Genomic DNA, 13,955 nt, shown 5'->3' on the forward strand with positions numbered 1-13,955 from the left:
GTGGAGGAGGGAGCAGATGACTCATGCTTTCTATATTTTACTACTGCTTGATTTTAAAGGCCATGCATCTATTTCTATGATAAAAATAAATCTAATTTAAAAAAAAAGGCAAGCATGAGAAGGGTTTTGACATTTTTGCTTAAGGTCAGAATTCCAATCTGAACCACTGGATTGTTGTTGTTAGGTGCCATCAAGGTGAATCGGACTCACAGTGACCCCACGTGACAGAGTAGGACTGCCCCATAGGGTTCTCTTGGCTGTAATCTTTACAGGAGCAGGTCACCAGGTCTTTCTCCCAAGGAGCCACTGGGTCGTCCAAACTGCCAACCTTTCTGTTAGCAGCCGAGCGCTTAACTGTTGTGCCACCAGGGCTCCTTGAGCCTCTGGGTTAGACCAGCTCATTTGGAAGCGAACATACATTCCGTGTATATTTTTTGGAGAAAAGGTATTACTTTCCAAGCTTATTCATGTCAGGGCAGACTTAGAAAAAGAAAACCACAATGTTTGTATAGTACATGGGCTACTCATGGCCAGAAGTAACTGAGTCTAATAACCATGGCTCTGGCTGTCCCAGGCCCCTTCCAGGGATCCCAAGGGCTGACAGGGCACGATAGCCAGGAATATCTATAATTCATGCATGACACTCCCACCCATCAGAAAGCTCTGCCTCAAACTGTCTATGGGAACGAACCCCTTTCTTCTTTATTTCTACTTCATTGCGGACTAATACAAGGTCCCACTGCACATGACTGATACACAGCTCATACCACATGCCACTCACCACCATGTTTTGCAGCACCCAAACTGGTCTACACCCTACTCAATGGACAATCCACTGATCAGACACCTGGATGTCACAGCAATGCCAAGCAGCTCTAGATGTTTCTGAACAACGCTTCTCAGTTTCTCTACTTATCTTGTCATCGATCATGTAGTAAAAGTTCACAGATAGAAAACAATGGCACTTCATACTTAATTTTCTAAGACTGTTTCTTGCCCAAAGAAAAGCTGAAGACCTAAAGGTCATTCTAGATCTCACACAGCTGCAGTTTTTCTTTTTTTCCTGCTTTCTTTTTCCTTTTATCTATTTTTATCTGTTCTATTCCTGTCAGCTTCATGTGTTGATACTCACACCACAAGCATTTTTGAGATGTGCTTCTGCCTTAGAGAATTAATTAAAACTCTACATTTTGTAGATGAAGATGTTGAGGATCAAAGAGGTTAAATGACTCTCCCTAAGTCACGCCGTTGGTTCCTAGCAGATCTCTGAAACCCGTTTGATGTTTGTGTCCAAAAATCTATTCGGATCAGAAACAGAAATATGCATTCTTCTTAAGTATGTTTCAGAAATATGCAAAAATAACTTCCAACTGTCATCTAAAATAAGAATGCTGTTGTTGCTGCTGTTAGCTGCCCTGGAGCTGGCCCCTGACTTGTGGCAACCACATGCACAATGAGATCGGAAAGGGTTTTCATTTGTTGATTTTTTGAAAGTAGATCACCAGGCCTTCCTTTCTTCCTAGTCCATCTTAGTCTGGAAGCTCCACTGAAACCTGTTCAGCATCACAGCAACACACAAACTTGCACTGATGGATGGGTTGTGGCTGTGCGTGAGATGTATCAGCCAGGATTCGAACCTGGGTCTCCTATGTAGAAGGCGAGAATTCTACCACTGAACTACCACTGCCCACTAAAATAAGAATAAATCCGTTCCTGTTGAGTCAATCCAACTCATAGCAACCCTATAGGACAGAGTAAAACTGCCCCATAGAGTTTCCGAGGAGCTACTGGTGGTTAGCAGTTGAGCTCCTAACCATTGTACCACAAGGGGTCCAAAGTAAGAATAAAAAAAAAAAAGCGCCCAAATTCACATTTGCAGTATACAAGAGTGTGCACTTTTCCAACGAACCCCAAGTTCCAGTCTGACAGGCAGTAGTGCTACTTCAGGAAAAGGTCCAAAGCCAGGCTCATGAGGCCAGAGCTTTCCTGGCACAGTAGACATGTACTCTCAACAGTGGGCACAAAGCCATGTCAATCAGAGCCATTATTCAGGCTGCCCAGTCCCACCTGAAACTCTATGGTGCAGTGCTACTCTGTCCAATAGGGTTGCTATGAGTCAGAATCAACTCAACAGCAATGAATTTTTTTTTGGTGGGGGGTAAAACAACCTAGGAGCCCTGGTGGTGCATTGGTTAAGCACTTGGCTGCTAACTGAAGGGTCAACAGCTCGAACCCACCAGCTGCTCCTCAGGAGCAGTCTGCTTCTGTAAAGATTACAGCCTTGGAAATCCTATGGGACAGTTCTACTCTATATAGGGTCACTATGAGTCAGAAGGCAATGCGTAACAATGCGTAAACAAGCTAGAGCCTGTTTGGAGGAAGGTCTGCAGTCCTGACCCTGTCTCATATGAGGAAAAATGGAAAGAGCAAGAGATGTTCAGCCTGGAGAAAAGGAAATTCGAGGAGGCACAGAGCTGTTTATAATCATTTGAAGTGTTGTCACACGGCAGATGAATGAGACCTATTCCAAGTGGTCCCTGACATCCACACTAGGAGCCAAAACCTGTTGCCGTTGAGCCAATTCTGACTCATAGTGACCCCATACACTAGGAACAGAGGCATGGAGATGTCACAGCAGTGTGCAGAAGAGCTTCCTAGCAATCATAGTTGTCAAATGGTGAAAGGGAGTGAGCTGCCTGTCACCAAAGGTGTTCAAGCAGAGCTAAGAAACCTGTCTGGCAGAGGTGTTTGAAGGGGTGTCAATGACTGCCAGATAAAATACAGGATGCCCAGTTAAATTCAGATTTCAGATAAACAACAAATACTTGTTTAGTATAAGTATGTCCCATGCAGTATTTGGAACATACTTATACTAAAGAAGTATTTGTAGTTTACCTGAAATTCAAATTTAGCTAGGTATCCTGTATTTTTATTTGCTGAATCTGACCACCTAAAGTGGGGAAATATCTGGGCTGTGATTTTACCACTGTTTTTCGGATTATAGGAAGGTAGGCTACAGTCAGGCAATTGTTGGTCTAAATGAAAAACATAATTTTTCTAAAGAAAAACGGCCCTCCCGAGCCTCTTAGAGCTAATACAAACTACCCAGCTGTTCCTGCTGGGGCTGTCATTACAGAGCTCAATAAAATGGATCCTCTTCAGCTCTGGGGGATTGAGAGCTGCAGGGCTTCCTCACGCAATGATGAGAGCTTGTCGGTTTTGTTTAGTAAAGGTAATGTGTGACACCAGGCGCTACCCTCGATTGTTTGTGTCTGGATGCACTGCCAGCCAGGGGCAAGGCCCGTGGCTCCATGGTCAGGATCTTGTTAGAAAGTAAGCAAAGACCATAGGCGTTCCCCAGAGAAAAGACACAATAGCCAATCAGAAAACAATTCTTACAAAACCCCACCACCTCCTTCCAAGACCCACAGCCCTGCCTGTGCCACCTGGTGGGGGAGGATGCTTCATCTCTGCCCATGAGCACCTGCTCCTTGCACACTCACAACTCAAAAAAAAAATTAAAAACAGTCTGTTTCTTGGCCTGGTTAGCACTTTGTCAGGTTAAAGAATACTAAACTAAAACTCAAAGCTGTTGTTTTTGCTGTCAAGTTGATTTTGACTCATGGAAACCCATGTATGTCATAAGAGAACTGTATTCCCTAGGCTTCTCAAGGTTGTGTCTTCTCAAAAGCAGATTGCCAAGCCTGTCTTCTGAGGCACCTCTGGGTGGAATTTGAACATCAACATTTTTGGCCATTCACCAAGTGCTGAACTGTTTACCTCACCCAAGAAAGTGGGAATGAAATTCTGGATTTCCCGCCTTGCATCAGTTTCAGCCAGGTGCTGCCCTCTCTCCCACTTGGTGTGCAGAGAGAGGCACGCCATCCACACTCAGTCAAACCCATAATGCTCTAACAGCTTCCAAAGGCCCACGGTCTTGAAAAGGGAAACAGAAAATGAAGCAAATCTAAAAATGCTTACCTCTTTTCACTTGGCTTTCCCTGTTTACACCTGGTTGACTGCATCTGACTGTCATTCTTCCAAGGCCTGATGCTGGAAGCTGCACCTCTGGTCCAGGTAAGTCGACTCCACTGCCGCCGCTTGGCATCCTGACTCCGGAGCCATTCCAGCTTTGAACTGTGCTGCAACTTTCTAAAGGAACAGGAGGTGGCAGTGGAGGAAGTGCCCAGCTTTGGGATGGCACAGAGGAATGACGGGGAGGGGCACCAAGTTCAACCTGCAGGTGGCTGGATCCATTCATTCCACAGGTAGGCTGGGAAGCAGAGAAGGCGGACTTGTTGGGGGCCATGCGACCCAGAATCCTCATCTGCTCGCTCCACAGCAGATTGATGCTGAGCAGCCTGCAGTCTAAACACATGGACCTCATGCTGGGACCCAGTGGATACACAGAGGTGGACATGCTTGCAAATTAGTAGAGCTGAAAACAGACTGGATTCATCTGCTATCCAAGCAGCTGGCTGAATTCAACCAGGACAGGGCTGGCTGTAGGTAGCTGTCACACATTTAATAGCTATTTGTCTACTCCTACGAAGAGGCAAGGAAGCCAAAATTCTAGTTTATCCCATTAACCACCTAAAATGTATCACAGTCTATGTTTATACTGCTGCCCCTTCAACCACACCATGAGCACCTTAATTACAGGGATTTTTGTCTCAATCACCACTGCATCCCTAATGCTCAAAATCTTGGCTGTATTAACCAGAACCAAACCAAACCCATGTGTTACAGAGTAGGTCTGTTGCATGGGGTTTTCTTGGCTGTAACCATTACAGAAGCAGATTGCCAGACTTTTCTCTCATGGTGCCATTGGACGGGTTCGATCTGCCAACCTTTCAGTTAGCAGCTGAGTGCAAGCCATTTGCACCACCCAGGGACCTACTAAATAAGAATGTTCAAAAAATATCTGTGCAACATTCATTCAGTTAGTCAACTCATGTAGTGGGGTATAACAGAAATGTCCCTGGATGCTTGAGCCAGCTCCCATTCCCTGCATTATACTAAACAAGTTGCTTAATTTCTCGAGTTTTCAGTTTCCTCTTGTACACAGTGCAGCTGTTAGACTGGTGAGGTCTTCAGCCCCTTGCCTCTCACATCACAGAATCAGCCCTGCAAAGGGCTCCAAGCAAGAAAACAACTGGGATGGAGGTGGCAGGCTGCCTGCTGCCATTTGCAGGCAAAGGACAAGAGGCACACCCTGTGGCCTGGCCAGGCTTCACCCATTTGGAAACCCAATGAAGCTGTCCAAACTGCAGCAGGGTCCCAGCAGACAGACATGTGGGAGGCTCATTGGGATAAATCTTCTCCACACATCTGCAGTCTTTTAAAGCTTCACTTGAGTGTACACAGGAAAATGCCCTCCTCTATGCTTTGTGCTGTTTCATCAGTTTTAATTTACTGCCCAACGTGCTGCTTAGTGTTGCCCAAGGCAGTACATTCTGCCTCTTTCCCAGTCATCTGCCTAAAGCATCTGCTCACTGATAAATCCAATGGTCACTTTTCAGACATCTTCTTCTTTGACTTCTTTGCCATCTTTGATGCCGCTGGCCGGCACCTCCTTGAAGCTGTCTCCTCCCTGGCTTTGACTGACACTCTTCTGCTGGTTTCCCCTCTCCACCTCCCTGCTGCCTCCAACTTCCTATCTCTCACTGCTGCTGCAACCCAAGCTTTCACAGCCTCAACTGCAAAATGTGGGTGATGATTCCTGAATCTGTATTTCTAGCCCATCCTTCTCCCAGAGCCTGGGTCTCATTTTTCAGGCTATTAAAAATATCTATCTGGTTTTTAACACCTTCCCCCCAGGAGAAAGTGGCTGTTCCACATCGCAGAGCTTGTGAGTTCTACTCTCTCTGGACATGTCTTCCTTTATCTCCAAAACACACGCTTTCCCAAGTGTTTTGTGTATATTGTTCATTTCATATTTTCATATGATGTGCAGAAGAAACAAATACCTTCAGGTAAGGATAGTGATCCCAATCTAAAATATTAGGGAGGTTTTGTCAGGAAAAATACACATAGTTATTCACGTAATTCTAAAGGCCTGAGGATATGCCATAGGCAACTTGATGACATAGAGAAATGACTCTGTGGAAAGGTAGACTCAGAAAAGTCATGGGAGGAAAGATAAAGAATGGGGTGGGGGGGAGAATAAGAGAGGAGAGTGACTATCAATTTATTTCCATATCTTCCTGGACACTAATGTTTACTGCAGCACTTTTCACAATAGCCAAAATACGGAATCAACCAAAATGTCTACCAACAGATGAATGAATAAACAAAGTATGATATATACACACAATGGAATACTACTCAGCCATAAAGAGAAATTAAATCCTGGCGCGTGCTACAACATGGATGAACCTTGAAGACATCATCCTGAGCGAAATAAGTCAGTCGCAAAAGAACAAATGCTATATGATCTCAGTTCTATGAAATAATCAAATATATAGAAACCAAAGATTCTTAGTGGCTACCAGGGGCGGGAAGGAAGGGGAAAGCATGAGTTTTTGCTTAGGGGACATTGCATTTATGTTTATGGTGGTAGAATGATTTGGAAAAGGATAGCTAGAATGGTTTCACAACTTGAAAAATGTAATCAATGTTACCGAATTGTACGTGTAGAAATGGTTGAGATGATGTATGTTTTGTTATATACATTTTCACTGCAATAAAATTTAAAAAAAATTAAAACAAAAAAACTCTCCATATCTTAAAAGCCCACTCACAGAATGAAATAATTTCTGCAGGACCAAGCATACATGTAAAATATGCCCCCCACATCTTTTTGAAATAGTGAGTCTCCTATGAATGCTACAGATAGGCCCATTCTTGGAGGCGGTATTGATCTCAAGTCACCCATCCATGGAACCCTTGCAGGTGAAATGTTCAGTTTGGACACCCATGCAAAAACCAGGATCAGCAACTACAGTTGCAGGCCAAATCCAGCCTACCGCAGAGTGAATGGGAGCCAAACCAAGAGCCAGCAAGCCTGGGGTCAGCAGAGAGTGGCGAGGTAAACAGAAGAAAAAAGTCAGCTAACCTTTCTCACCTGGAGAGACTCCCTCAGGCTAGAAACCTGAAGGTTCTAAGCTTTCTTTCAATAGGGAGAGAAGTTTCCTTACCCTTACCGTAGGTATTATACAAGGCCAATGGGTAGAGCCAGGGTCAGAGATTGACAAGTTCAGGGAGTTGGACTTTAGCTGCAATGTGAAGAATGAATATTCAGAGTTGTTCAAAGATAGAACAGGCTGCCTTAAGAGAATATGTTACTAAGAGAGGTCTAAACATAAACTAGATTGGGATCTAAAGAGAATACTGGCAGTGGCTAGACTAGACATTGCTACTCAAAAATACCATCCACAGACCAGCAGCATCTGCATCACCTCGGAGTTTGTGAGATATGCACATTCTCAGCCATCACCCCAAAATTACCAAATTAGAATTCCCCAGAATCTAGTAGTTAGAACTAATGACACTTCCAGGTGATTCTTAAACCAAAACTAGGCCCACTGATGTTGAGTCTTCTTCAACTCATAGCGACCCTATAGGACACAGTAGAACTGGCCCCATAGGGTTTCTAAGAAGCAGCTGGCAAATTTGGTGAACTTTGGACCTTTTGGTTAGCAGCAGAGCTCTTAACCACTGTGCAGCCAGGGCTCCAGATGATTCATAGGCACGTATAAATTAGAGAAACATGAACTTGAAAACCTTCAAATTTCTTCCCTACCCTGACAATCTCACTCTCAAAATTAGAAACTAAGAGTCTTCGCAGGACAAGACATTAGTAGTTATCGCTCATAACAAATTTACTACTTCTTTAAAAGACACTCCATAAAACTGTCCAATACTGTTGTTGGAAGCATCAAGTTTAAGGATCAAGAAGATTCAGGAAATGTCACAAGGAAGACCTTCTAAATGGTGTGCCATTATAAACATTTGAGTTTTCACATGTGCTCAATTCTAACACGCTAATGACAGCAACCAATACTTTCTTGGTTCATATCAGACCAAAACTACATGCTCGGTCACAGCCTAGAGGGGCCCTCTGGCCTATTTTGACCCCCCTCCAGGAGAAAGCCCAGTTCCCAGGACCCTCCGTGATTCCAGCAATGGACATCTTGTGGCCGACGATGTCTAAAATGCTATCCAAGTATAGTTTCCCCCTTCTCAACACCAAAAGCGAAAAGGAAGGCGAAGGACTTGAGCTATCCCTTCCCGGTCTCCCCACCCCCGCCCAAATTGTATTCTGCACACACGCGGAAGCATTAGCATCGGCTGATTTGGAAGGAATATTGGAAATGAAGTGATAGCGGAGTAAATGTCAATGCATTCAGTGTGACACCGTGAGCACCAGATCTTAAACAGCTTCATCATTGTGGCATTTACTGTATCCTGAAATAATATTAATCCCACTGTTGTCCTTCTTGATGGAATCATCCATGAATATGGTTTATGGGCCTGGCCAAAGTGATAATAGGTTAAAAGAACAGCCTATCCAGTGTTCCACTAAATTAAGGTCGCTTCATGAAATTTAATGAAACAAGTGCTACATGGGGTTTTCAAAGGACGTTCTTGTAATTCATGTCTATTTAGGGCTCCTGATAACCAGAAACCTAATTTCTTAGAGTAAAATAGCTTTTTTGTAGAGCCTGGTCAGATAGAAGAATAAAAAAAGAAAAAACTTTAAAGGGCAATAATCAGACCCCAACTGTAATATTTTGTTATTTCAAAGCCAAAGTTTAAACAAAAAAAAAAAAGTTGGGAGGGAGGCAATGAGACATTTTAAATGAAATTAAATATGAAGATGAATGAGATCCATGTGCCATTTCTGCAGGTGAGTGCAGAAATAAAGGTCTTCTCCTACCCTCTCTCTTTAGCCACATACCTGGGGAAATGAAAAGGTCTTGAGGTATAGAAGGCCAGAGCATGCTAGAAATAATTGAAAGAACCGTTTGTTCAGACTCTGAGAATGATAGAAGGGAGGTGATGGTAAATGTCCCTGCACACCTGTTTCCAGTCCACTCACCAAGGCTAAGCAGGTTTTAAGGGTGTAAACCTTCTCTAAGAAAGCTATAGCCCCAGACTCGTGTACCTGGAAGTACAGGAGCATCCCACTGCTCCTACAAAGCCTGGGCCAAAAGTGTTAAACAGCCAGAGATATTTAGGTACGTCTGTAAAAACGGCGTGGGGGAGGTGTCTGACTTCCTCCAGCTTGCTCTAACTTCCCAAATGGGAAGAAGAATGAAGATCAATAGCCCAAGGCTGATTCCTATGAGGCAGGGGTCAGACACGCCTCCTCATTCCACCGTCTTTACCAATTCTGACACAAACCATCCTTCCCATGGCATTCCCTACTTCTCTGCTGGGTTCAATAATTCATTGCAATAGCCACACAGAATTCACAGACCATACTCACGATTATGGGGTTTATCAGATAAGTAACAGGTTACAACTCAGGCTCAGAAACACTCAAGAATACAATTCTTTCATCAGGACAGCCTCTTACCAGCCGGGGGCTCGCAGACACAGCTCTCCCTGGTCCTAGGCCTCCGTCCAAAAGCACTCAGTTTTCTCTCTCCATAGGCCAGGAAGCCCCACTGCTCCATCTCCCACTGCCGAGTCTCTGCTGCCAGGCCTCTCCTGCCACCGCTTCTCACCGTCTTCAGGGTTACAGCTCACTCGCTCTCCATCTCTGCTTCCAGGAGCTTCTCAGAGCAGGGATCCCGGGTACAAAGGACGTGCTTGCCCCTGGCTCTTCTTACTTGGTGGTGGTATCTTCTCTTTCCTGCCTTTGGGATGGCTCGCCTCAAACCCAGCGAGATGGCAAAACTGACCAATTCCTTTAGTGGACCACACTTACTGTATCTGCACAGTCCCGCCCAATCACTTGGGTGGGTGTTACAAGACCATAGCTAGAAAGGCCACACAAAAGTGATTCATCACACCAAAATATCCAATATGGGTAGGTAGGACATTCCATCTATATTTTCAGGGCAGGGGCAAGTCCCAAAGAGATTCACCCAGATATTTCCAGGTTGTGCCTTTCTTCTTTGGCCCTGTCATCGCTGACTTTGTATTATTTTGTTAAGGCTGTAAAGTCAAATGCCAACAGGGTCCAGAGAGGTAATTAAAATGGGTGAAGTGGGTGAGGTAAAGGAGACAACAGGGACCGATGGTACTGTTCAATAGGAGAATACTTGTCCCATTTATAAGGGAAAACTAGTATGAAACTCTGGAAAATTGTTTCCATGTGAGAACATAGACTCGGTGTGGCTATATTTTCTAATTTTTTAAGAGATCCCAGCACGTCACAATTTTTATGTGAAATAGTCTAGTTTTTAAGTGGCACAATTTAAAAAAATTTAAATGCAGGTTACATGTCTATGGGGTCATGGCCCTATTTTGACCTGCAGGTCAGGAGTTGGCCACTCTGATAGGGCAATAGCCAGCAATGTAATTTAGGCTTTTAGCCCTTGGATTAAAGAAGGGAACTAGCCAAGCAGTATTAAATATAAACCAAAAAAAAAAAAAAAAAAGTATAATAATAACAATGCATGAAGCAATCAATTGGCTTTATCACATTAAAGAGAAGTCATTCCTTTCTTATGTGACCCACTTTTTCTCTGCACTGGGCCTATTTACCAACAACTTTCAGTGAATTTTGCCTTTTATGCAATCTTGTAAAGAGCCTGAAGTCAGGATTATTTTCTCTAACTTCAGGGCAGGCAAAGAGGGTCTGTAGCCACCCATCACCTTCTGGGTGATTCTCCCTGTGGGAGTCCATGAAAAAGGTCTCCTTTCCTCCCCTGAATGGCCAAAGTCTATCCTTCTTTGTTATCCTTTTTCACTAAAAATGTGTGGTGATGTCTCTCTCTCAGTTCATGTCAGTTATATCTCTCAAGACAAAACTGGGTCAATTACCCAGAAAGCCGGCTGTCTTTTAAAGGCCTGCTTTACTTTGACCCAGAAGACACATATGTAATAGGTAATATTTGGCACAAGCTCCTAGGGCAGCCTCCCTCACACCTAGCCCAGGCATGGCAGGACAACTTAGTTTTTCTGCTTCCAAAAATGTGAAAGGTGTAGTCTGCCCACAGACAAGTGCCCAGGTGCCCTCTGGGCAAGCGTCACCTGACTGTGAGCCAAGCAGAGGGCTGTAACAGAGGGTCTTAGTCATCTGGTGCTGCTATAACAGAAATACCACAAATGGATGACTTTAACAAAGAGAAATTTATTTTCTCACAGCCTAGTAGGCTAGAAGTCCAAATTCAGGGCATCAGTTCCGGGGAAGACTTTCTCTCTCTATCAGCTCTGGAGGAAGGTCTTTCTCGTCAATCTTCCCCTGTACTAGGAGTTTCTCTGCATAGGAAGCCTGGGTCTAAAGGACGTGCTTTGCTCCCACTGCATCTTTCTTGGTGATATGAGGTCCCCATGTCTCTCTGCTCACTTCTCTCTTTTATATCTCAAAGGAGATTGGCTTAAGACACTATCTAATCTTTTAGACATCATCAGTATAACTGCTACTAATCCATCTTATTGCATCTTAGTGATAGGATTTACAACACAGACAGAAATCACATCAGAAGATAAAATGGTAGAGATTCATACAAGGGAATCATGACCTAGCAAAGTTACAGATATTTTGGGGGGACACAATTCAATTCATGACACAGAACACGCACCGGCCCCCAGCAATGGGTGAGGAGGAAGGAAATGGCAGAAATTGCAACCTCCATGCAGGCCCTCACGAGTTGGAGCAGAACAAGATCTCCAGCTGTCTGGATGCTCCAAGAGAAAGCGCAGTGTCAAAGTGCAAACCAAGAGCCAGACTCGGATATGCCTTTTCCCTACGCCATGGGTCCACCTCCTCCTACGAGCTCATAGCAGGTGCATTCCGTACTGCATGATACTTTGTCATGTCTGTCCTTTAACTCTTTCTGTGTCTACGTTTGAGTTCAGTTATGAGCTCTTTAAGATTAAGGCGTATTTGTGATGGCCCTTTGTATTCCACACAGAGCTAACACCGAACCTGGAGATAACTGGGGCTCAGTTAATATTTTTGGAAGCAAGGAAAGAGGGGAATTGTCCACCAACATATAAAAGTCAAACTCAGCCACAGAGGGGAGGTCTACTGCATAAAGGACGTAGTCAGAAGCAGAACAGTTGACACATAACGGATCAATTAACAAATAGCTTGTAAAATAGGATTCTCTTGGAGCTCTGCTTGCGCTGATATCTCAAGCTCCTGGTCACAATAACCTGGAGTGAAAGACTGATATGGCTTCCACACAGTCTTGTGGTTCAGCCTTACTGCATTCTTAGAATATGTATTTGATCCAGTCAAAACAACAATAAAAACTATTAAGGTAGGAAATATATCCCCCTGAAATATGTTCAAATGATTACAATGCTTTCTCCTCTCTTTTCCTGCCCACACTCCACACCAGGCCCCACTCCCAGCCCTGAAAGTCCAACACAATAGCCATTTCCTCTGGGAAGCCAATCTACCCCAAAAGTACAAACCCCCAGTACCCCTTTATCCAAGGCAGTTATCTCATTAGACCCTGGTGTCTAACTAACACTGAGGCTACACAAATTGCTGCTCAGTAGGTATTTATGGACCGATATTGAATCCCATTATTGTATTCCTCTGCTAGGTATGAACAGGCTGAGAGGTCTGGAGAGGGGAAGAAATTAGTGGGATTCCACTTGCAGATGAAAATTCTTCTACTCAAGGCAGGAATGCCAGAAGTGGACTGATAAAGCCTCATTTTATCCTTCATCAGTACTGGAGACCAAAGTGAGTGGCTGTGTCGTAAAGAAGGGCAAAGAGGCTGTCATCAGGGATGCATAGACTTCTCCAGAAAGGGATCTATAACAACAGAGACCATGTCTCTAGGCACTAGAAAAATGCCCAAAACATCACTGCATGGTATAGAGATGTAGTAAGCCTCTGTTATTTTTCTTCCTTTTTTCTTTCCTTCCATCACATGGTTCAGCTGGAACCATTGCCCTGTCTAACACTCCAGGCAGGGTAAGCGTGCCTGAAGCCAGGGCTAGCCAAAGAAAGCCAACTCTAAGATATTTTCTGAAACCATCAGGAAAGAGCTGCTCCCTATCTACTGGGGTTGTCAAGCTTCTTGAATATAAACCTGGTCCTCCTGGTAGTCACTTTTTTCACCCTGTGGAAAGGAGAGCCTGCCTAAGAATAAAAGCAATACAGAGAGTAGCAGGGCTGAGAGGTGGAGTGTCCTTACTCTATCATCGAGTCCTTGGATCCAGCCATGCCTGAAGTCAATGCAGTCTTGGGTTTCCCAGTGATATAAGTTTATATAATCTTTTGTTTGCTTAAACCATTAGATCTCGGTCACTCACAATCTAAAGAATTCTAACTGCAACTGTGGGAAGCACTCTGTGCTAAGAGATAGGCTTCCTGGCTCCCCGATGTCAGATAGCCTGACTGTGTGACTGTGGGCAATCATCTCACCTCCTGAAGCTTTTTCTTTATCTGTTTACATGAAGCCATTGAACTAGGTCATTTGGGGCAGCTCTACTCCATGCTACAGGGTCACTGTAAGTCGGAATCAACTTGACAACAATAGGTCTGTTTTGTTTTGTTTTTTGGTTTAGAGATAGGATCCAATGTTCTGGAAGTTCCTTCCACCCCTGACATTCTAGGACCTCTTGGAAAGAATATAATTCTGCAACTGATCTACCATATTGTGACAAGGACCAATGCTCTACGCCATCTTCTTTGTCTTCAATAATAGCCTGACTCTTGACAACACTAAAAGTGTATAGCTCTTATTCCCTCACTAGAGGATTTTGGAATCCCAGCACTTGGCTAGGAGGAAACAATTTAAAACTAACTTAGTTCCAGCCAGTCGAATGGTGCTGGCCCCAGCGACCTTGTCTTGTTCCTCTAGAGTCTGATGAGC

The sequence above is a fragment of the Loxodonta africana genome, chromosome 15 (genome assembly GCF_030014295.1).
Source record: "Loxodonta africana isolate mLoxAfr1 chromosome 15, mLoxAfr1.hap2, whole genome shotgun sequence".
NCBI lineage: Eukaryota > Metazoa > Chordata > Mammalia > Proboscidea > Elephantidae > Loxodonta > Loxodonta africana.